General features: G+C 45.9%; 1 long non-coding RNA gene across 1 annotated transcript in view; it reads right to left on the bottom strand.

Moving 5' to 3' along the window:
* The window catches only part of LOC141165254 (uncharacterized), a 90,999-nt gene that overhangs the window by 65,687 nt on the left and 195 nt on the right, over positions 1-25,117 (bottom strand). The window contains exon 2 of the long non-coding RNA XR_012251117.1: positions 1,101-1,223. This is a non-coding gene — a long non-coding RNA (uncharacterized lncRNA). The remainder of the gene's footprint in view (positions 1-1,100; positions 1,224-25,117) is intronic.

Genomic DNA, 25,117 nt, shown 5'->3' with positions numbered 1-25,117 from the left:
AGAAAAGTGAGACAATTTTTTTCCCACTTGTCATCTATGTACAGACTATTTTTCTTTCTCAGCAGCTATTAATCATTTACAGGACCATTTACAGTTTCCTATGTTACAGAATTGCAATGTATCTATAAAAATAAAATGTTATACTGTGGCTCCATACGGCATCTGATTTTTTCTCGCATTCATTGACTTGAATGGGTGAGTCTCATCCAATTTTTGGAGAAAAATCGTGCATGCTGCGAGGTTTTTCATATGCAGATTCAGTCAGTGAAAAAATCGTTCATCTGCCCGGCCCCATTGAATAATATCGGTTGGAGTGGAATCTGTTTTGTTAACTGTGCACGAGCCCTAATTGTATCTGACCTTCTTATATTTAACCCCTTGGAGACGCAGTCATTTTTAGTTTTTTTCCTCCTCGCCTTCCAAGAGCCATATTTTTCTTTATGTTTCTGTCTATATAGATAAATGAGGGTTTTGTTTTTTTACAGGAAAAGTTGTACCATAAATTTCAGCATAATGTTGTGAAAGAAGAAAAAAAACAAATGGTGATGAAATGAAAGATAACAGCAATTCTGCCATATTTTGGAAGTTTTGTCTTTACAAACATATTTTTTAGGTAAAAATGTTGCTAAGATGTTATTTTTGTTCTACAGGTCAGTACGGGTGTGTGATATCAAATATGTATAGTTTTTTATGTTTTACTATAGAGGTTTGTTAGTTTTTGCAGGACTGGCTGTAGTTTTTTTCTTGCCACAATTGGGGTACATAAGACATTCTTATTTCTTTTTATTCCATTTTAGGGAGTTCAAGTGACCTAACAAACTGTGATTTTGCCATTTTGATTCTTCTTTTTTTCCTTTCAGTGTTTCCAGTATGGGATAAATGTTATATTTTATTAGTTTGGACAAATACACTACAGTACCAAATAAGTAATTTTATTAATTTTTAGATCTTGTGAACTCACGCCAACCATGCAGTGTGCACATCCACTATAAATGTACGATGGATGTCGCAAGGGAGTTCAATGTGTATGTGGGATTATACAAAATTGGCCCTAAAACAGGAAAGGTTATAAAATAATAAGAGAAAAAACATGTACTTACTCCTTCAATGACTCACCATTCCAGTGCTGCCATTGTAGTGGTCTCCGCCAGTACTGGGGGTGATGATATTCTGTCCATCAGTCATGTAAGACTCAAGTGGTAAGTATTCGTTAACAAAATTAGCTAAGAATGACAAAAATTAAAAAAAATCTATGTCCCTATGATTCAATAATAGTCACCATGCATGGAATAATATGTATATTTTAGTAATCTTGTTTAGAGGAAATAGTGTATAAAAAGTTACAATTTAAGAGAATGCATTCTTGTAAAATCTGACCTTTCTGACTTTGGATTTGTTATTTCTCTTATTTATTACGAATTGTCCCTCTGTAACGTGACAATTATAGAGCCAGGTACAAACTGCTACAACCAGTTCTTCGGCAAATAAAGACTTTACTAAACCAATAAGTTCATTGTAATATCTCCTGAAGGGACAATTCTTGTAAAAAATAAATAAATTATATACAGATGAAACCAGAAGTTTACTTACAGTATATAAAAAGACGTGCATGTTTTTCTCAATATCTGACATCAGAATAAACCTTTCCCGTTTTAGGTCAATCAGGATTACCATAATTTTTAATATTTGCCAATTGCCAGAATAATGAGTGAGAGAGAATGTTTTAAGGCATTTTTATTACTTACTGCAAAGTCAAAAGTTTACATAGATTTCATTAGTATTTATACAGTGCCTACAAGTAGTATTCAACCCCCTGCAGATTTAGCTGGTTTGATAAGATGCAAATAAGTTAGAGCCTTCAAACTACAAACGAGAGTAGGTTTTATGAACAGAAGCATAAATCTTACAAACCAAAAAGTTATGTTGCTCAGTTGAATTTTATTAAATTTTAAACATAAAAGTGTGGGTCAATTATTATACAACCCCTATGTTTAATATTTTGTGGAATAACCCTTGTTTGCAATTACAGCTAATAATTGTCTTTTATAAGACCTGATCAGGCCGGCACAGGTCTGTGGAGTTATCTTGGCCCACTCCTCCATGCAGATCTTCTCCAAGTTATCTAGGTTCTTTGGGTGTCTCATGTGGACTTTATTCTTGAGCTCCTTCCACAAGTTTTCAATTGGGTTAAGGTCAGGAGACTGACTAGGCCACTCCAACACCTTGACTTTTTCCCTATTGAACCAGGCCTTGGTTTTCTTGGCTGTGTGCTTTGGGTCGTTGTCTTGTTGGAAGTTGAAATTACGACCCATCTTAAGATCCTTGATGGAGGAGCGGAGGTTCTTGGCCAAAATCTCCAGGTAGGCCGTGCTATCCATCTTCCCATGGATGCGGACCAGATGGCCAGGCCCCTTGGCAGAGAAACAGCCCTACAGCATGATGCTGCCACCACCATGCTTGACTGTAGGGATGGTATTCTTGGGGTCGTATGCAGTGCCATCCAGTCTCCAAACGTCACGTGTGTGGTTGGCACCAAAGATCTCGATCTTGGTCTCATCAGACCATAGAACCTTGAACCAGTCTGTCTCAGAGTCCTCCAAGTGATCATGAGCAAACTGTAGACGAGCCTTGACATGACGCTTTGAAAGTAAAGGTACCTTACGGGTCTGGAACGGAGACCATTGCGGTGGAGTACGCTACTTATGGTATTGACTGAAACCAATGTCCCCACTGTCATGAGATCTTCCCGGAGCTCCTTCCTTGTTGTCCTTGGGTTAGCCTTGACTCTTCGGACAAGCCTGGCCTCGGCACGGGAGGACACTTTCAAAGGCTGTCCTGGCCGTGGAAGGCTAACAGTAGTTCCATAAGCCTTCCACTTACGGATGATGCTCCCAACAGTGGAGACAGGTAGGCCCAACTCCTTGGAAAGGGTTTTGTACCCCTTGCCAGCCTTGTGACCCTCCACGATCTTGTCTCTGATGGCCTTGGAATGCTTCTTTGTCTTTCCCATGTTGACCATGTCTCAGTGCTGTTTACAAGTTTGGGGAGGGTCTTAAATAGTCAGAAAAGGCTGGCAAAAGAGATCTTTAATCCACACATGTGAAGCTCATTATTCTTGGTGCCTGAACTACTTCTTAATACTTTAGGGGGACCAAACAGAATTCTTGTGGTTTGAGGGGTTGAATAATAAATGACACTCTGAATTAACTTTTTACGTTTAAAAAAAAAAAAAAAAAATTTGCTGCAGTGCATTTCCCACTTCCAGGCTGATCTACAGTACAAATGTCACAATGCCAAGTTAATTCCGCATGTGTCAACCAGCTAAATCTGCAGGGGGTTGAATACTACTTGTAGGCACTGTATATAGTGTATGTAAACTTCTGGTTTCAAGTGTATATACACTAGTGGCCAAAACTGAAGCAACACCCTCAAGATTTATGAATTCTTAGCATTTTGCCAATACAAATCTAAATTTAATGAATGTTTTTGATTTCACAGTAAAGTTTCTAAGTAGAAATAACAAAATCTCATATAGAAACACAATATTAGCAGGAAATTTGTTCATTTGTCAACAAATTGGACACTATTGTCACTCAGATGACTGTGGGAGAAAAGTCATTTATTTGTCCTATTTTCATATCTAACACTAAATGTTAATACTTAGTTGGATAGCCCTTGGCCTTGATGAATGCCTGGCATCTACTTGGCATGCTATCTACCAGTTTGTTTCAATCAGATGGTGTGATGATATGAAGCCATGAATTGATGATGACTGCAATGAGTTCCTGCTTGTGTGAAGCCCGCTGTTTTGACACCGCTCTTTTGAGCCGAGCCCAGAGATTTTCAATAGGATTGAGATCTGGGCTGTTTCCTGGCCAATTCAATAGCTGGACATTTTTGTCCTTGAACCTGGAGAGACATTTTTTAGCTATATGGCATGGGGCTCCATCTTGCTGAAAAATAAACGGTGTCCCTTCACCAAATACATCACGTGCCGAAGGAATGAGTTTAGGCTGAAGGACTTCCTTGATGTACTTTTCAGCATTTACTGTTCCTTCAATTACCTGCAGCCGACCACCTGCATCTCTGGACACACAGCCCCATACCATAACACTCAGAGGAGGCTTCATGGTGGGTATTGTACCCTCTGGCAACCAGTCCTCTCCAGGTCGTCGTCGAACGTAGCGGACACTGTCGCTGCCAAAGATGGATATTCGTGTCTTATCGCTCCATATAACATTTCTCCATTGTTCAGTGGTCCATTTAGAATGTTCTTTGGCCACTGCAGACGTTTCTGACGCGGTGAGGCATTCAAAAATGGCTTTTTTCGTGGTATTCTGGCTCTTAAACCCGCTCTTACCAATCGTCATCGAACCGTCCTATCGGACACTGTCACTCCATTGGTGATGGTGAAAAACTGCAGATGTTGCCTCAATTTTGGCCACTAGTGTGTACAGTATATATATATACTGTACATTCACACACAATAAAATATTGATAACAGAGCTTTATAAAAATTGCGCATCTATATTTATAATGGCCAATCTTGGTCCAGGGAGCTTTATGTTTATGCTGCATGTTGTGTGGCGCTCGTGATTGGTCTATCACTGTAATTATATAATATAGGAGCGTGCTCTCTATGTATAGTATTTTAATGGCTGATGAATCATCTCTGTAGATTACAAAGTTATTCTCAGTATAGTAAGTTAACCTTTACCCACTGGATAGGGGATAATTTATTTATCAATGGGGTTCTGACCACTGAGACCCCCAGTGAAACCAAGAAAAGGGTTGTGGAAATCAGGCACCGATATCTGCAGAACCCAATCTTGAATGTAGCAAAGGTGCACATACTCGGCCTCCACCCCATTCATTGCCTATGGGACTACTGGAAATAACCGAATCCTGAGCTTGACTTTCAGAATGTGTAATTATACAGTGAATAATCTGTGCATAAAACTGGAAAGCCTCTTTAACCCCTTAAGCCCCGCGGGTGGTTTGCACGTTAATGACCGGGCCAATTTTTACAATTCTGACCACTGTCACTTTATGAGGTAATTACTCTGGAACGCTTCAACGGATCCCCCTGATTCTGAGATTGTTTTTTCGTGACATATTGTACTTCATGATTGTGGAAAAATTTCTTCGATATCACTTGCGTTTATTTGTGAAAAAAACGGAAATTTGGCGAAAATTTTGAAAATTTTGCAATTTTCAAAATTTGAATTTTTAAGCCCTGAAATCAGAGCGATATGTCACACAAAAGAGTTAATAAATAACATTTCCCACATGTCTACTTTACATCAGCACAATTTTGGAACCAAAATTTTTTTTTGTTAGGGAGCTATAAGGGTTAAAAGTTGACCAGCGATTTCTCATTTTTCCAACAAAATTTACAAAACCATTTTTTTAGGGACCACATCACATTTGAAGTCACTTTGAGAGGTCTTTATGACAGAAAATACCCAAAAGTGACACCATTCTAAAAACTGCACCCCTCAAGGTGCTCAAAACCACATTCAAGAACTTTATTAACCCTTCAGGTGCTTCATAGGAATTTTTTGAATGTGGAAGAAAAAAATGAACATTTAACTTTTTTCACAAAAATGTTACTTTAGACCCAATTTTTTTTATTTTCACAGGGGTAACAAGAAAAAATGGAGCGCAAAATTTGTTGTGCAATTTCCCCTGGGCACACAGATACCCAATATTTGGGGAAAAAACACTGTTTGGGCGCACTGTAGGGCTCGGAAGGGAAGGAGCGCCATTTGACTTTTTGATTGTAAAATTTGCTTGAATAATTAGCGGACACCATGTTGCGTTTAGAGAGCCCCTGTGTGCCCAAACATTGGAGCTCCCCCACAAGTGACCCCATTTTGGAAACAAGACCCCACAAGGCACCTATCTAGATGCATAGTGAGCAGTTGCAACCCCCAGGTGCTTCACAAATTGATTCGTAAAAATGAAAAAGTGAAAAAAAAACCACTTTTCATTTTTACGAATCAATTTGTGAAGCACCTGGGGGTTCCAACTGCTCACTATGCATCTAGATAGGTGCCTTGGGGGGTCTAGTTTCCAAAATGGGGTCACTTGTGGGGGAGCTCCAATGTTTGGGCACACAGGGACTCTCTAAATGCAACATGGTATCCGCTAACAAATTGAATGGAAAATCGGCTCAAATTGTTAGCGGACACCACATTGCGTTTGGAGAGCCCCTCTGTGCCCAAACATTGGAGCTCCACACAAGTGACCCCATTTTGGAAACTAGACCCCCCAAGGCACCTTTCTAGATGCATAGTGAGCACTTGGAACCCCCAGATGCTTCACAAATTGATTCGTAATAATGAAAAAGTGAAAAAAAAAACACATTTTCATTTTTACGAATCAATTTGTGAAGCACCTAGGGGTTCCAAGTGCTCACTATGCATCTAGATAGGTGCCTTGGGGGGTCTAGTTTCCAAAATGGGGTCACTTGTGGGGGAGCTCCAATGTTTGGGCACACAGGGACTCTCTAAATGCAACATGGTATCCGCTAACAAATTGAATGGAAAATCGGCTCAAATTGTTAGCGGACACCACATTGCGTTTGGAGAGCCCCTCTGTGCCCAAACTTTGGAGCTCCCCCACAAGTGACCCCATTTTGGAAACTAGACCCCCCAAGGCACCTTTCTAGATGCATAGTGAGCACTTGGAACCCCCAGGTGCTTCACAAATTGATTCGTAATAATGAAAAAGTGAAAAAAAAACCACTTTTTCATTTTTATGAATCAATTTGTGAAGCACCTGGGATTCCAAGTGCTCACTATGCATCTAGATAGGTGCCTTGGGGGGTCTAGTTTCCAAAATGGGGTCACTTGTGGGGGAGCTCCAATGTTTGGGCACACAGGGACTCTCCAAATGCAACATGATATCCGCTAACAATTTGAGCCGACAATTTGTTAGCGGATATCATGTTGCATTTGGAGAGTCCCTGTGTGCCCAAACATTGGAGCTCCCCCACAAGTGACCCCATTTTGGAAACTAGACCCCCCAAGGCACCTATCTAGATTCATAGTGAGCACTTGGAACCCCAGGTGCTTCACAAATTGATTCATAAAAATGAAAAAGTGGTTTTTTTTTCACTTTTTCATTATTACGAATCAATTTGTGAAGCATCTGGGGGTTCCAAGTGCTCACTATACATCTAGAAAGGTGCCTTGGGGGGTCTAGTTTCCAAAATGGGGTCACTTGTGGGGGAGTTCCAAAGTTTGGGCACAGAGGGGCTCTCCAAACGCAATGTGGTGTCCGCTAACAATTTGAGCCGATTTTCCATTCAATTTGTTAGCGGATATCATGTTGCATTTAGAGAGTCCCTGCGTGCCCAAACATTGGAGCTCCCCCACAAGTGACCCCATTTTGGAAACTAGACCCCCCAAGGCACCTATCTAGATTCATAGTGAGCACTTGGAACCCCAGGTGCTTCACAAATTGATTCATAAAAATGAAAAAGTGTTTTTTTTTTCACTTTATCATTTTTACGAATCAATTTGTGAAGCACCTGGGGATTCCAAGTGCTCACTATGCATCTAGATAGGTGCCTTGGGGGGTCTAGTTTCCAAAATGGGGTCACTTGTGGGGGAGCTCCAATGTTTGGGCACACAGGGGCTCTCCAAACGCAACATGGCGTCCGCTAAAAATTTGAGCCGATTTTCCATTCAATTTGTTAGCGGACACCATGTCGCGTTTGGAGAGCCCGTGATGTGCCTAAACAGTGGAGCTCCCCCACAAGTGTCCCCATTTTGGAAACTATACCCCTCAAGGATTTTATTAAGGTGTATAGTGAACATTTTGAACCCAGAGGTACGGCACAGAATTTGTTTACATTAGGTCATCATATTGAATAAGTTGTCATTATTCTTGAGCGCAAGTGCTCGCTACTTGAGTTTGCATCGGGTACTCAGGTATGCACCATGTACAGCGTGTGCTCGAGTGACATGCTCGAGTCCCTGCTCCGCATGTTTCACGGTTATTAGACACCCAAAAAAAAACATGCGGGGATCGCTCGTGCATGGCAGGCAATCCCCGTAAAGTTTTTTGGCCGCGAAGCATATGGGGCAGAGACTCGAGCATGTCACTCAAATACCCACGATACTCAATGCATACCAGAGCACCCGATGCAAACTCAAGTAGCGAGCACTTGCTCTCAACACTAGTCGCCATATCGTCATCTTTTTTTCTTACTTTTGAAAAAAATCCCAACCCCAGCCCTAACCCTAGCACAACCCTAGCCCCAGCACAACCCTAGCCCCAGCACAACCCTAGCCCCAAACCCAGCCCTAACCCTAGCCCAATCCTAACCCAAGAGTTTATTTTTGACGCCGTTCCTTGTGCGGTATAAGTGATTAGACGACTTTATTCTTCGGGTCGGTGTGATTACAGCAATGCCAGAATCATATGGGGTTTTTATGACTGACAGCTGTCACACACTAAAAGACGCATTTTTTGTAAAATCTAGTTTTTGCATCGCCATATTTTGAGAGCTATAATTTTTCCAGATTTTGGCAGACAGTCATGTGACGGCTCGTTTTTTGCGGGATGACTTGACGTTGTTATTGGTGCCATTTTCAGGCACGTGACATTTTTTGATCGCTTTCTATTCCGATTTTTGGGAGGCAGAATAAACAAAAACCAACAATTCAGGAATTGTTTTGTTTTGTTTTTTTTTTATTCTGTTCCGCGTGTGGTAAAATTGATGAGGTAGCTTTATTCTTCGGGTCAGTACGTTTACAGCGGTACCACATTTGTATCATTTTTCTATGTTTTGGCGCTTATACACAATAAAAGCTATTTTATAGAAAAAAATATTTTTTAGTATCGCTTTATTCTGAGAGCTATAACTTTTTTATTTTTCGGCTGATGGAGCTGTATGGCAGCTTGTTTTTTGCGGGACGAGATGACGTTTTCAGCGGTATCATTTTTAATTATATGCGTCTTTTTGATCGCGTGTTATTCCACTTTTTATTTGGCGGTATGGTGATAAAGCATTGTTTTTTGCTTTGTTTTTTTTTTTTTTTTTTTTTTTACCGTGTTCACTGAAGGGGTTAACTAGTGGGACAGTTTTATAGGTCAGGTTTTTCCGGACGCGGCGATACCAAATATGTGTACTTTTATTGTTTTTTTTTTATTTTTTTTATAATAATATTTATTGATGGGTACATTATATTTTTATTTTTGGTGTATTATTTTTTTTATTTTTTTATAATATTTTTGCACATTTTTTTTTTTTTTTTCCACTTTCACACAGTTTATACACTTTATTACTTTGTCCCACTCTGGGACTTTCACTTTTTTTTTTCTGATCGCCTGCATGGCACAGGAATGGAGCACCATCCCTATGCCATGAAGGCTGTCAGAAGTGCACAGTGTGAAGATTGCTTGGAGATGCACTGCGCATGTCCAAGCAATCTTCCTGCTCTCTGGTGACCCGGATGTTGTCATGACGACATCGGGTCGTCATGGCAACACCCGGGAAGCCTTTGCAGACTGCGCTGGAAGCCGGAAGAGGAGGTGAGTATCGCCGATCACCTCCCCTTGCCCCCGCAATGCCGCGATCGACTTCGATCGCAGCATCGCGGGGGTTAATGTGCTGGGAGCGGTGCAGGACCGCTCCCTGCACATAGTACCGGGTGTCAGCTGTGACAATCAGCTGACACCCGGCGGCGATCGCGCCCGCACAGCCTGTGTGCGCGCGCGATCGCGATGACGTACTAATACGGGTCTGGCTCTTAAGTCCCAGGGCACAGACGCGTATTAGTACGTCAGATGTTATTAAGGGGTTAAAGGGGTTTTTCTTGCTAGGACAAATTTTCAACAAAAACTGTTGCATTACAAATCCTAACTATGTGTAATATACACACTGTCAGGATAATGCGCTGCTTCACTTAACCACTCATAAGCAATTTGCAAATTTTGCTGTTACGGATCCGGGTGGTGGAACCTCTGTGCTGCGGTGCAAGGAGGGACCAGAGGGGCGTAACTAGGTATCAACTCGGACCGACCAAGGTCGTACGGCGGCTCAATCGACTCCGTGACCAGGGAAGGAGCGAGCAGAGGGACCAGGTGCTACTCTGGGACCGACCTTGTATGAGAGCAGGTGACTCCCACGGGTCAGAAGGCAGGAACTGACCGGTACAGCAGATGAGCACGGCAGGCAGGCTGATGGGTGATCCGGGCAGACGGACTGGCAGACACGATAGGTAACAAGCAGGAGCCTCCAGGTAGGCTGGCTGGTAGGCACAGCAGGTAACAGGCAGGTGCTTCCAGGTAAGCGGGCTGGGAGGCACGGCAGGTAACAGGCAGGAGCCTCCAGGTAGGCTGGCTGGTAGGCACGGCAGGTAACAGGCAGGTGCTTCCAGGTAAGCGGGCTGGCAGGCACGGCAGGTAACAGGCAGGTGCTTCCAGGTAAGCAGGAGGGCAGGGCCCATAGACAGACTGGCGGACTGGACTGTAGACAGACTGTCTGGCTGGAGAGTAGACAAGCTGGCGGACAGGGCTGGTAGTCAGGCTGGCAGACTGGACTGTAGACAGACTGTCGGGCTGGAGAGTAGACAAGCTGGCGGACAGGGCTGGTAGTCAGGCTGGCGGACTGGACTTGTAGTCAGGCTGACGGACTGGACTTGTAGTCAGGCTGGCGGGCTGGACTGGTAGTCAGGCTAGCAGCGGGACCTGAGGGTTGAAGCAGAGTTTAACACACAAAGCTACAACCTTGCACGGGCACCTCCATTTTGGAGGAGGTGCCTTATATATGAGAGGTCCTCCGGCCATTGACCGGGGACTCCTTAGGACGGCGCGCGCGGCCCCTTTAAGATGGAGGGAGCGCGCGCACCCTAAGCACAGTGCCCGGGAAGCTGCGCGCGCCGGCAGCAGCAAAAGCAGGAGCGCCGGAGGACGCCAGGCGGGGAGGGACGGCGTCTCTGCCTGTCAGACGCCGATACTACATTTGCATTCACAACGTGCAGCCTAGCTTCTCATCCAGCTTCTCAGTTCTCAATGTCGCATACTTTTGGTGAATTGGTGATTGCTGAAACAGACAAGAAAAGCCAAATCCTGACATCCTGATTGTATATATATATTACACACTGTTAGGGTTCGGGATGTTACAGTGCTTGCTAAAAATTTGTCCTGGCCTAGAAAACCCCTTGAAATACGATAGAATTCACTATGTGACTCAAACATCATGTATAGCATCAAACTCACTCTAAGCTTCTACTTTTTCTTAATAAATATATGCAGATATGAAGTCTTGTAGGATCTAGATAGAATTATAATTACAACTATCATGCTTAAAGTGAATTCAGGAACATGGAGAATATAACATCTGTTACACATTATTATCAACACAGTCGAAGCCTTTCACTGTGTTGATTACCAGAAACTTTGGAGTGCCATGAAGGATATGTGTGTGCCGAACCATCTGATTAGTCTCATTCGGAACCTTTACATCGACCAAGAAGCAACAGTTCGAATGGAACATGGCGACTCGGCATGGTTCAAAGTAGAGCGAAGAGTAAGACATGGCTGCATCCTGTCACCATTTCCTCTTCAATTTATATGCAGAAGCTATTTTCAGGAAGGCAGGACTTGTCGAAAAAGAAGAAAAAATCTAAATTGCTGGAAGAATTATTAACAATCTTAAATACACAGGCAATACAACATAGATAGCAACAAGCATAGATGGAATGAAGGACTTATTACAGAGTGTCAAGATGGAAAGCTCCAGCTTGGGACTGCTACTCAACACAAAGAAGACTGTAACGGGTCTGGGATGTGGAACCTCTGTGCAACTATACAAGGGGGCAGTCCATGTAAGGAAGCGGGTGGCTCCCAGGGAAGACGGGCAGGTAGTCACGGCAAGTGACAGGGACAGTCTCTGGGTAGAAGGACAGCAGGCAGGTGGCTGGTGAGCGCTCCCAGGTGAGCGGGCGAGAGTCTCTGGACGGGCAGGTGGTCACAGCAAGTGACGGCAGAGCCTCCAGGTAGGCTAGCAGACAGGTAGCAGGTGAGCGCTCCCAGGTGAGCAGGCGAGAGTCTCTGGACAGGCAGGTGGTCACGGCAAGTGACGGCGGAGCCTCCAGGTAGGCTAGCAGGCAGGTAGCAGATGAGCGCTCCCAGGTGAGCGAGCAGGCTGGTCCATAGACAGACTGACAGGTGTAGGAAAGCAGACCGTCGGACCGCAGGCTTGCAAGCAGGTAAACGGATATCAGGCAGGTATCAAGCAGGAATCAGGCAGGTAACTGGCAGGTAACAAGCAGGAATCTGGCAGGTGACTGGCTGGTAACTGGTAACGGGACCTGAGGGCTGAAGCAGAGTGAAGGCTTTGCAACAACATTGCTCGGGCACCTCCATTTTGGAGGAGGTGCCTTAAATATGGGAGGTCCTCCGGCAATTGGCCGGGGACTCCTTAGGACGGCGCGCGCGGTCCCTTTAAGAGAGGGGGAGCGCGCGCGCGCCCTAAGCACACTGCTGGGGAAGGAGCGCGTGCCGGAAGCAGCGGGGAGAGAAGCGCTGGAGGACGCCGCGCCAGGAGCGGGGAGGTGAGAGGGACGGCGTCTCTGCCTAGTACGGGGCAGAGACGCCGATGCTACAGTACCCCCCCCTTTAGGCCCCCTCTTTTTTTGGCCAGAAAGAAATTTTTCAAGGAGAAGCGGGGCGTTGATGTTCTCCCTGGGTTCCCAAGTTCTCTCCTCAGGACCAAACCCCTTCCAATCTACCAGAAAAAAGGTCTTTCCTCTTACCCTCTTGGAGGCCAGAATACTCTCTACCTCAAAGACGTCATCAGCGGAAACCGGAGCAGGAGGGGCACCTGGATTATTGGAAAAAGAGTTAAAGACAACGGGTTTGAGGAGAGATACGTGGAAGGAGTTGGGAATCCGTAGGGTGGCCGGGAGTTTTAATTTGTAGGCCACAGGGTTAATTTGCCTGAGGATTTCAAAGGCACCGATGAATCGAGGGCCCAACTTGAAGGAGGGTACTTTGAGCCGCACATGTTTGGACGAGAGCCAAACCTTGTCTCCCGGACGGAATTGAGGCGGATCCAGACGTCTCTTATCAGCATATCTCTTCATCCGCTCAGAGGACAGAAGAAGAGCGGACCTGGTACTCTCCCAAATAGTAGAAAATTCGCTGACAAGAGACTCCGCAGCAGGGTTGTCCACAGAAACGGAGACAGGGAGCGGAATCCGGAGGTGCTGGCCATAGACAATAAAGAACGGGGACTTGGAAGAGGATTCGCTCTCGTGGTTATTATAAGAGAACTCGGCCCAAGGAAGGAGGTCCACCCAATCAGAATGGTGGGCATTAACAAAGTGCCGGAGATAGCTGGTAAGGATCTGATTGATCCGCTCCACTTGACCATTGGACTGAGGGTGGTAAGCGGAGGAGAAGTCCAGGGTGACGTCCAGCAGTTTACATGTGGCTCTCCAGAAGCGTGAGGTAAACTGAACCCCTCGATCCGACACGATGTGGAGGGGTAGGCCATGGAGACGGAAGATATGGCGAATAAAGTCCTTAGCCAGCTCAGGTGCAGACGGAAGACCAGGCAGGGGAATGAAGTGGGCCATTTTAGAGAAGCGGTCCGCGACCACCCAAATGACAGTACACCCGGCAGAGACAGGAAGATCGGTAATGAAGTCCATAGCGATGTGTTGCCACGGGGCAACAGGTATGGGAAGCGGCAGGAGATGACCAGCTGGTAAGTGTCTGGGAATTTTGTTGCGGCCACAAGATGAACAGGCAGAGACGAAGTCTACCACATCCTTACGCAGGGTAGACCACCAGTAATGCCGGGAAATGAGTAGGAAGGTCTTCTTTTGGCCGGCATGGCCAGCTAGTTTAGAAGAATGACCCCAGCGAAGAACCCTCTCACGGTCTGGAGGCGCCACGAACGTCTTGCCGGGTGGACGATGAGTCAAATCCAAGGGGGCCACATTCATCACCTTGGAGGGGTCGATAATGTGCATAGGCTCCTCCTCTTGGTCGGAGGACAGGAAGGATCGGGACAAGGCATCAGCTTTGACATTTTTGTCCGCCGGGCGGAAATGAAGGATGAAATCGAAGCGGGCAAAGAACAAAGACCACCGGGCTTGACGTGGATTAAGTCTCTGGGCATTTTGGAGATATGCCAGGTTCATGTGATCCGTATAGATGATCACCGGGTATAGAGCCCCTTCAAGCAGGTAACGCCACTCCTCCAGCGCCAATTTAACGGCAAGCAGTTCTCGGTCTCCTATGTAGTAATTGCGCTCAGAGGAGGAGAAGATTTTAGAGAAAAAGCCGCAGGTTACCATTCTCCCGGAGGAAGACTTCTGGGTGAGCACCGCTCCGGCTCCAGAGGAGGAGGCATCAACCTCCAGGTAGAACTGTTTGTTGCAGTCCGGACGGTGCAGCACAGGGGCAGAGGAGAAGGCTTGTTTCAGGGAAAGGAAGGCCTCCTCAGCTTCGGATGACCATACCTTGGGATTTGCTCCCTTACGGGTGAGCGCAGATATGGGTGCAGTCCGTGACGAGAAGTGAGGAATGAAGAGACGATAGTAATTAGCGAAGCCCAGGAATCGCTGTATCGCCTTCAAGCCCTCCGGACGGGGCCACTTTAGGACAGCAGAGAGCTTCTCGGGATCCATTCGCAAGCCTGTCTGGGAGATAACATAGCCCAAGAAAGGAAGAGAGGTCTGCTCAAAAAGGCACTTCTCGTATTTAGCATAGAGGTGGTTCTGCCTGAGCCTAAGCAGGACCTGACGAACATCCCTCCGGTGTGTGGGAAGATCCGGAGAGAAGACCAAGATGTCGTCCAGGTATACCACCACGCAGGAGTAAAGAAGGTCACGGAAGATGTTGTTGACCAGTTCTTGGAAGACGGCGGGAGCATTGCAGAGACCGAAGGGCATCACACGGTACTCATAGTGTCCGTCCCGGGTATTAAATGCTGTTTTCCACTCGTCTCCCTGACGGATACGGACCAGGTTATAAGCTCCACGTAGATCCAGCTTGGAGAAGATCCTGGCGACTTTAAGACGATCAAATAACTCAGAGATGAGTGGAAGGGGGTATTTATTTTTAACCGTGATCTGATTGAGTCCTCTATAGTCAATAAAGGGGCGTAGCGAGCCGTCTTTCTTTTTGACAAAGAAGAATCCGGCTCCAGCCGGGGAGGTAGATTTCCGGATAAATCCCCTAGCCAGATTCTCTTCAATGTACTCAGACATGGCCCGGGTCTCGGCTGCAGACAACGGGTAGATACGCCCACGGGGAGGAGTGGTGCCAGGTACCAGGTCGATCGGGCAGTCATATGGCCTATGGGGTGGCAACGTCTCTGCTTCCTTCTTACCGAAGACGTCCGCATAGGGCCAGTAAGGAGCCGGGAGACCTGGTAAATTAGCTGGAGTAGGCGGAGGGCGAACTGGGCGGACCGGAACCAGGCAGGTCCTATGGCAGTCTGGACCCCATCGGAGTACTTCACAGGATCGCCAGTTCAATACGGGTTCGTGTGTCTTGAGCCAAGGTAGACCTAGCAACAGGGAGTGAGAAAGTCCGGACAACACATGGAATGAGATTTCCTCAGAGTGCAGCATTCCCACCTGCAGGGTTATGGGTTCAGTGATGAGCAGGATGGTCTCCGAGAGAAGTCTTCCATCCACGGAGGCGACTGATAATGGTTCAGCCAGGGACTTGGTGGGAATACGGTATCTCTCTACCAGAGACTGGGAGATGAGGTTTCCAGAAGCTCCAGAATCCAGGTGGGCAAGTTCAAAGTGACGGTTTTCTCCCCAAGCAATAGAGACCGGTAAAGTCAGAGACGGAGAGGGCTTACTTTTGTCTAGGACGACCTCTCCGAGCGGTCCTAGACACTGGCGTTTCCCGGCTTCTCCGGGCAGGAACGGATGAAGTGCTCCATACTGCCACAATAGAAACAGCTTCCCTCGGCTCGGCGACCATCTTGGTCTGGTCGATCTGCATAGGTTCAGGCGAGGGCGCCCGCGGAGTGACTGACTGAGAGGCAGGTCTCAGGGAAGTAGGAGCAGAGCAAGAAAAGTCTTTCTCCCAGGTAGTCTCTTTGGCACGTTCTTGGAACCGGATGCCAATCCGGGTAGCTAGTGATACCAGGTCATCCAGAGTGGTAGGAATGTCCCGACCAGCTAACTCGTCCTAATCCGACCGGAAAGACCCTCCCAGAAGACGGACACCAGATCCTCATTTTCCCAGGCAAGCTCAGAAGCGAGGGTGTGGAACCGTATGGCATATTGGCCCACGGTGAGACTACCTTGGCGGAGACGTAGCAGTGAGGAGGCAGAAGAGGTTTTCCGTCCAGGTTCATCGAAGACTTTCCGGAAAGCAGCGAGGAAAGACGGCAGGTCGGACACCAGGGGATCCCCTCTCTCCCACAGGGGATTTAGCCATGCCAGTGCCTCCCCAGTAAGATGGGACATGATGAAGGCCACCTTGGCTCGGTCGGAGATGAACTGGTATGCCAATAGCTCAAAGTGCAGGGTGCACTGGTTTATGAAACCCCGAGCTAAAGTAGGTTCGCCGGCAAAGCGTGGAGGTGCCAGAAGCCGAGGTCCATAGTCGGGTACCATGAAGGGACTGGATTGCGGTACCGCAGGAATGGGCACGGCTGGACCAGAGGTAGACATAGACAAGTCACACAATGCGCCTAGACGAGAGTTAACGGACCGTAGATAGGACAGTACCACCTCCTGCTGAGTTTTCTGACGTAAGACTTCCTGGTGCAGATCGGAGATCTGGGGGCCACCGGGTTCCATGGCCCGAGCAAACTGTAACGGGTCTGGGAGGTGGAACCTCTGTGCAACTATACAAGGGGGCAGTCCATGTAAGGAAGCGGGTGGCTCCCAGGGAAGACGGGCAGGTAGTCACGGCAAGTGACAGGGACAGTCTCTGGGTAGAGGGGCAGGTAGTCACGGCAAGTGACAGGGACAGTCTCTGGGTAGAAGGACAGCAGGCAGGTGGCTGGTGAGCGCTCCCAGGTGAGCGGGCGAGAGTCTCTGGACGGGCAGGTGGTCACGGCAAGTGACGGCAGAGCTACCAGGTAGGCTAGCAGACAGGTAGCAGGTGAGCGCTCCCAGGTGAGCAGGCGAGAGTCTCTGGACAGGCAGGTGGTCACGGCAAGTGACGGCGGAGCCTCCAGGTAGGCTAGCAGGCAGGTAGCAGATGAGCGCTCCCAGGTGAGCGAGCAGGCTGGTCCATAGACAGACTGGCAGGTGTAGGAAAGCAGACCGTCGGACCGCAGGCTTGCAAGCAGGTAAACGGATATCAGGCAGGTATCAAGCAGGAATCAGGCAGGTAACTGGCAGGTAACAAGCAGGAATCTGGCAGGTGACTGGCTGGTAACTGGTAACGGGACCTGAGGGCTGAAGCAGAGTGAAGGCTTTGCAACAACATTGCTCGGGCACCTCCATTTTGGAGGAGGTGCCTTAAATATGGGAGGTCCTCCGGCAATTGGCCGGGGACTCCTTAGGACGGCGCGCGCGGTCCCTTTAAGAGAGGGGGAGCGCGCGCGCGCGCCCTAAGCACACTGCCGGGGAAGGAGCGCGTGCCGGAAGCAGCGGGGAGAGAAGCGCTGGAGGACGCCGCGCCAGGAGCGGGGAGGTGAGAGGGACGGCGTCTCTGCCTAGTACGGGGCAGAGACGCCGATGCTACAAAGACAAAGATATTGACTACTGCCAGGTACGACTGGGACACATTTGAGATGGACGGCGACGAACTGTAAGTTGTTAAGGACTTCAACCTACTTGGATCAATGATCACTGAAGATGCAGCGAGACACCGGAAGTTAAAAGGAGAATAGCTATGAGCAAATCAACAATGAATTCACTGGAGCAGGTCTTCAAATCAAAGAACATTTCACTGGTGTCGAAGACACAACACGTTCATAGTCTGGTCTTTTCTGTAACAACATATGGATGCGAAACCTGAATGATAAAGAAATAAGACAGAAGAAGAATCAACGCCTTTGAAATGTGGTGCTGGAAAAGGATGCTATCAATACCATGGATAGCAAGAAGAACAAACAAATCAATTTTGGAAGAAATCAAGCCAGACATGTCTCTCGAAGCAAGGATCACCAAGCTACAACTTGACTACTTTGGACACGTCGTACGAAGAGAGCAATTACTGGAGAAGGACATCATGCTCAGAAGAATAGAAGGCACAAGGAGAAGAGGAATACCAGCAACTCGATGGCTTGATACAATCAAAATAACGGCAGAGAAGACCCTGGTGGACCTATCTAGGCTTGCACAAGATTGATCATCCTACGGAGCGTTCATTCATCAAGTGGCCATGGCTCAAGATCGAGTTGAAGGGCATTAATAAATAAATAAATACACATTATTATACTTTTAATCTAGCTGTGTTTCCCTTCCCATAATATTGGACTGGTGATAGTGGACATGGCATTATCGTAGAGCCATATCGGGTTCATATGTGTCCACATTACAGGCCACTCAAGCTCTCCATAGCAACCAGTCTCTTTCAAGGATTTATTTTTTTTCTAGAAACAGAGCCATATCTGTCTAAAGCAGGAGTGGACACAAATAGAACAGGGCCCCTGTGCAAGAACAATATATGGGCCCTTTGCACACCAATAGCTCATCATAAAGCACAATTGCACTGGCTTCGGAGGTAGAAGTGAGACGCTTACATCTTGGGCCCCTAGCCGGCTGCATATGTTGCACCAATGGTATGACTGCTCTTGGTCCACAGGTTGACAGAGCTGCAGGTTTATGTAGCCACTATTTTGCATGGGCAGCCGATGGCATGGAGTTAGCTGTTATAGTTTGTTGATATGTGTAGTAGTTCCTATATACAGTATTGCAGTGGTCCCCCACCTTTCTGACCTTGAGAGCCACATTCAGCTTTGAGAGAGGTTCGTGAGCCACATTAAGCTCAAAGAAAGAGTTGTGAGCCACAATCAGCTCCAACCACCCTCACAGTAGTGGCCACCAAAGCCCCCATTACAGAAATAATGATAACCAAAGCTTTTCCACAGAAATCACCCCAAAGCAGAATACCAAGATCCAGGGGTTCCCACAATACCCCCATTCAATATTCTCCCATCAAGCACTCATAACACACTGTTGCATCCAGCTTCAAGCACCTCTGACCAGTAGCATCATCCTGTCTCCATCTTACCATACTTAAATTATTTCTAAACCCCTAAGACCAATATATGTGCATCCAGATCTGCTCTTCTGTGCAGGGCTACTCACAAAATTCACCATTTTGAGATGTGGTCTTCATACATGTTTGCTAGACCTGGAGCTAATGCCCCAAGCTGGCAGACAGCCACGAGACACAATTCATGGGGCCGCGAGCCACATGTGGCAACCGAGGTACAGGTTGGGGACCCCTGCTGTATTGTATGACCTCTTAGGTTTGTTATGGCAGTTTATCCTTTAGTGCTCCATGATGCGATGATAAAGATGATAATTGTCGCTATATGGCCAAGTGAAACAGTTGATTCTCCCACAATGAGTGATGACGATTCTGCTGAAAGCCAAAATCTGCAACGAGGTGTTGCATTTCAGTCACATACACTTGAATTAGGGTTGAGCTGTGGTAAAGTTTAGATACAATTTTAGATAAAAAAAAATCTAGATTTGCAGGATGCTGACAGCGGAGAGGGGTAAAAACCTGGCAGCAGCCACACAATGGTCTTCATCATCTCGATTGGCTTTATTAATTAGATTTTTAGTAGTAAAACTATACTTTGAAGTCATTCTGTATATGATTTTGTGACAAATGGCTTGGGGGTTTGCAGAATGTGAGTAATTCCGGGTATTAAAATAGAATATGTGATCCCAGAGCCGATATCTTCCCTTGTAGACATATTTACTGATTGCGCTAAACTGCACCGAGCGCTAGAGCTTAATCGCCCTGCTAACACAATATCACACAGGGGATGTAAGCGATAGCGTTTGTCTATATTCATATACTCTTATCTATGCCGTATCCAACAACAGAGCAGACCCAACATGCCTTTGCCTGTGTTAATGATCTCTATCACTCCGAATGTGTCACATTAGTTCAGCGCCTTCAGTCACCTCACATTACTAATTGCTCCTGCCGGTTTGGGTGGCTGCGCTGAGAGACAGTCTGTAAGTGCAGAATGACATTTTATTTTAAATTAGACTGGTCTTTCAACATGACTTCTAATCTATTTTTTGAGAAGACTATTAGTCTCTGTCTGTACGTTATGAATTCCCTCTAAATTTAGGAGAACAGCTATGATAAATGGACCAAACATGAAAAAAAAGGGCTAGAAACTAATACAAAGCTATGAAGCAACCCATGCCTCTATATATATACTAGAACGGAGGAGGGATGGTGGTAAGGTTCTTGTGTTACCCCTTTCCGATAAAATGTTATCCTCATCTTTACATTGGTGGGGGTCCGACCATGTGAACCCCCCACTTATCCCGAGAATGGGCCTCTAGCCATACTTCATCCAGACAGGAATTTTCAGACACCAGCACCACCACTCCATTCATTCTCTATGGGACTGCCAGTCAAAGCTGAGCTCTGTATTCGGCTATCACCAGTAGTCCTATGGAGAATGAATTGATCAGTCATGCACGTTCTTCATTCATACAGAGCATTCTCGAAGTTGGTAGGGATTCCAGCGGTCAGACCCCCACCAATGAATAAATTTAATCACTTATCCCATGAATAGATGATAACTTCTAAACATGTGATAAACCCCTTAAGTTGTCATAAGGGGTATATTTTCCCGATGGCCGCTGGGGAAATGTACTATTACATGTCGTCCATGCAAACAGATTGGCCTGGTCCCCGAAACAAAAAAAAGGTCCACTCTTTATAACATCTATATATTCTATGATGGAGTTGTCATTCTGAAAAGAAAAAAGCCTTTAAAATTTTGGGGGTCCCACGCATTACATAAAAGTTGGCTGAATCAGCCGATTTTAGACAGATGGGGCACCTATTTTATACGAGGCATCCCATTTTAAGAAAAATAGGATCAGGCAAGTTGAATTTCAACATGCCTGATCTCTTGATCCTGCAGGAGATGGGGGGCTGCAGGTGGTGTCTAGCAGCAGCTTTCTCCCCTCTCAAGCTCCTGAATGTGCTTGTATATGTGGGAGATGGGAGGAGCGGCTGTCGGCCAAGATCTATCTAAAAGGTGCCGGGCGCATAAAATGGATCAATATGCCATCGAAAGCCATACATATCCAAAGCCATACTGATACTAAAGCACAGTACGGTGCACTCGCAACTGTTATACCACCTCATGTTACATTAAGTGTTTTGTCTCTGTGATCGGTCCAGGGTGAAGGAATAGGAGTCATCTCATTAAATTGGAGAGACGCTCTGAAGCATAGGAGCGGCCTTCACAGCGACCCATAACACCATAACTGGGGAGGAATTAGAGGTATGCCACGAGATAGAATTGTTCCAACTGGAAGAGCGCAGAGACTTGTGTTGTGCCATCTGAAGGAGCAAGGGTGAACAGAGGATGCAGCCTGATGATTAGCGCCAGAGTAGCTGAGGAGAACAGCGATCAAGCTCTACCGCCAAAGAAAGATCAAGCAGATTCCACATAGTGAGGAGATCGTCACCGTAGATTGGAGGACCAGCAAGTGCATGTGTCAAATCTTGTTGGAGAGAGTGATAGAAAGCTTCATCCCCAGCAGAAGAACCAACCCCAAGAGGGAGGTTTGAAGGATTAGACCATCCCCGTGTGCATTCAAGTCCTGTGACTGTAGAATAACCAGACGAGGACGTTTGGAAGTATCTGACAAAGGACAAAGTTGTTTTACCTGTAACATTTAGGCAAATGCTTCATCTGAGCAAAGATTTTTGTTGCCATCCAGCGTACCACACATTCTTCGCAAAGAGGAGAATCAGCCGTCAGGGCCGGCTCTGCAACAAACGAGGTTGTGGCCTACACCACCATTCCTGTACTTTTAAGGCTATGTGCACATGGAGGGGTTAAAAACAAAGAGTTGTCTAGTGGAAACTGCTTCTGTTTCTTCCTCTTTGGGGAGTTTTTGGAAGAGTTTTTTGTTTCCTGAAGCAGTTTTGAACAATTTTTCCAGGATTTTTTCCTGAAGTGGTATTTGCATCCTTTTGATTGCACAGTGCCTTGGTTTGGAGCAGAATTCATCAGAAGACTCTTCAAAGAAGTCATATGCGTTTTATCTTTTCCCACCAGGCATTTCTCAAAACCGGAAGTGGAAGAAAAACACTCAAAAGACTAAATAAAAAGTGTCTTTTGCAATAGCAATGAAAAGAAGATTATATCAAGTGGTTTCTGAGCATTTTTTTCAGGTGCCTTTTGGCAGAGAATCCCCTCTAAAAGACTAAAAAAAACTCATGCCCCTGATGTCCCCATAGCCAGCTCCTCTTGGAATGTCCCCACAGACCCTAGGTATAATAGCCTCCATTCATTAGGAAAATAATAGAATAAAATAAAAAAAAAAGCTTATACTTGTTGGCATATACAACAGATTAGGACTTATTATACAGTTATATGAAAAAGTTTGGGCACCCCTATTAATCTTAAGCTTAATGTTTTATAAAAATTGGTGTTTTTGCAACAGCTATTTCAGTTTGATATATGTAATAACTGTTGGACACAGTAATGTTTCTGCCTTGAAATGAGGTTTATTGTACTAACAGAAAATGTGCAATCTGCATTCAAACAAAATTTGACAGGTGCATAAGTATGGGCACCCTTATCATTTTCTTGTTTTAAATACTCCTACCTACTTTTTACTGACTTACTAAAGCACTTTTTTTGGTTTTGTAACCTCATTGAGCTTTGAACTTCATAGCCAGGTGTATGCAATCATGAGAAAAGCTACTTAAAGTGGCCACTTGCAAGTTGTTCTCCTGTTTGAATCTCCTCTGAAGAGTGGCATCATGGGCTCCTCAAAACAACTGTCAAATGATCTGAAAACAAAGATTATTCAACATAGTTGTTCAGGGGAAGGATACAAAAAGCTGTCTCAGCGATTTAACCTGTCAGTTTCCACTGTGAGGAACATAGTAAGGAAATGGAAGAACACAGGGACAGTTCTTGTTAAGGCCAGAAGTGGCAGGCCAAGAAAAACATCAGAAAGGCAGAGAAGAAGAATGGTGAGATCAGTCAAGGACAATCCTCAGACCACCTCCAGAGAGCTGCAGCATCAACTTGCTGCAGATGGTGTCACTGTGCATCGGTCAACTATACAACGCACTTTGCACAAGGAGAAGCTGTATGGGAGAGTGATGCGAAAGAAACCGTTTCTGCAAGCACGCCACAAACAGAGTCGGCTGAGGTATGCAAAAGCACATTTGGAGAAGTCAATTTCTTTTTGGAAGAAGGTCCTGTGGACTGATGAAACCAAGATTGAGTTGTTTGGTCATACAAAAAGGCGTTATGCATGGCGGAAAAAAACACAGCATTCCAAGAAAAACACTTGCTACCCAGAGTAAAATTTGGTGGAGGTTCCATCATGCTTTGGGGCTGTGTGGCCAATGCCGGCACCGGGAATCTTGTTAAAGTTGAGGGACGCATGGATTCCACTCAGTATCAGCAGATTCTTGACAATAATGTTCAAGAATCAGTGACAAAGTTGAAGTTACGCAGGGGATGGATCTTTCAGCAAGACAATGATCCAAAACACCACTCCAAATCTACTCAGGCATTCATGCAGAGGAACAATTACAATGTTCTGGAATGGCCATCCCAGTCCCCAAACCTGAATATCATTGAACATCTGTGGGATCATTTGAAGAGGGCTGTCCATGCTCGGCGACCATCAAACTTAACTGAACTGGAATTGTTTTGTAAAGAGGAAAGGTCAAAAATACCTTCATCCAGGATCCAGGAAATCATTAAAAGCTACAGGAAGCGACTAGAGGCTGTTATTTTTGCAAAAGGAGGATCTACTAAATATTAATGTCACTTTTCTGGTGAGGTGCCCATACTTATGCACCTGTCAAATTTTGTTTGAATGCAGATTGCACATTTTCTGTTAGTACAATAAACCTCATTTCAAGGCAGAAACATTACTGTGTCCAACAGTTATTACATATATCAAACTGAAATAGCTGTTGCAAAAACACCAATTTTTATAAAACATTAAGCTTAAGATTAATAGGGGTGCCCAAACTTTTTCATATAACTGTAAGTGAAAGGAGGACTTTATACTAACCAGACAGCAGATGGCGATAGTGTGTAAAGTTATATGCTTGCTGTAATGTGGGGGAGGAAAGCTTTCAATTGTTGGTTGTTTTTACTTCCTGTGTTCTTCTTTCTTTTCCTGAATGTGTTATGTCAGCAGCACACGGACTGTGTGACACTGAATTGTATCTCATGTTTAACCAGTATGAAGTAAATACTGTTTACTCAAGATATCTTGCTGATTGAAGCTTTCGTAAGTACAGTGGTGACTCGAAGAAGATGCACTCTGCGACAATACTCACCTAATCCAGGCTCCCTGTTAGTGCAGCTCCGTCTCCTCTTCCATCTGGTGCAGCAGTGGGCAGTGGACGCGTTGACATCACTGCATCACAACGTTCGATGTCCTCAGCGTGAGTTCATAGATTACAGCTCCTCTGTTCCTGTGCTGGGTGGCACCGACATCAATTGTAATTGAGTTTACTGACACAAATATAATTGAGTGTGGGGAAGGAGCGATGGCCGGGGCGCAGGCAGAGAGAGGGGTGAGCGGTGTCAGTGACTGACACTGCCTCTCTGTGTGCCGGTGGCCGGCGGTCACTGTGCTGAATGCCTGCGGCCGGAGGAAAGCCGCAGGCATTCAGCAATGTCTGGGATTTTTTTTCTCCGAAATGCGCCCACCTCAGGTAGGCAGGAGGTAGCGCCCTAGGCAGGTGCCTACCCTGCCTACCCCTCGTCCCGGCCCAGGCTGCAGCAGTGATGTCACAACTATGGCACATGGTGACTGCTGCAGACAATCGTTGAGCTCAGTGCCGTCTACAGCAGCATGCTGGGGAAAAGGGGTCAGGCAGGTCCAAAAGTTTATTTACTCCCCGAGTTACAAAGATTCCTCTAATAATCCCTATGGGGGAAAAAGTTGCAAACATTGTAAATTTA

This window comes from Phyllobates terribilis, unplaced genomic scaffold, assembly GCF_046119375.1.
Source record: "Phyllobates terribilis strain yellow unplaced genomic scaffold, ASM4611937v1 Scaffold_11__3_contigs__length_659146591, whole genome shotgun sequence".
Taxonomy (NCBI): domain Eukaryota; kingdom Metazoa; phylum Chordata; class Amphibia; order Anura; family Dendrobatidae; genus Phyllobates; species Phyllobates terribilis.
The sequence above is the reverse complement of the archived record's forward strand: the minus strand, read 5'-3'. Positions and strand labels throughout refer to the sequence as shown.